The sequence below is a fragment of the Nicotiana attenuata genome, chromosome 9, assembly GCF_001879085.1.
Source record: "Nicotiana attenuata strain UT chromosome 9, NIATTr2, whole genome shotgun sequence".
Classification (NCBI taxonomy): domain Eukaryota; kingdom Viridiplantae; phylum Streptophyta; class Magnoliopsida; order Solanales; family Solanaceae; genus Nicotiana; species Nicotiana attenuata.
The window spans coordinates 4116402-4116617 of NC_031997.1; positions in this window are offsets into that span (position 1 = coordinate 4116402).

Sequence of the window (216 nt, forward strand, 5' to 3'; positions counted from 1 at the left end):
ATTATATAGGGGTAGGGATTAGGGTTATATTTTGTGTATTTTGCCAATTAGTCCCTAAGCTTTTTGTGTTAAGTCCTTAGGGTCTTTTTATTTATTTTTTGTCCTAAAGAAGAGTCTAGAAGGGTCCCTAGACTACACAATACCTTTTAAAATAAGATAGAAATACTACACCATGTCAAAACTAATCCTAATTAATTAAACTAAACATGAAACTAT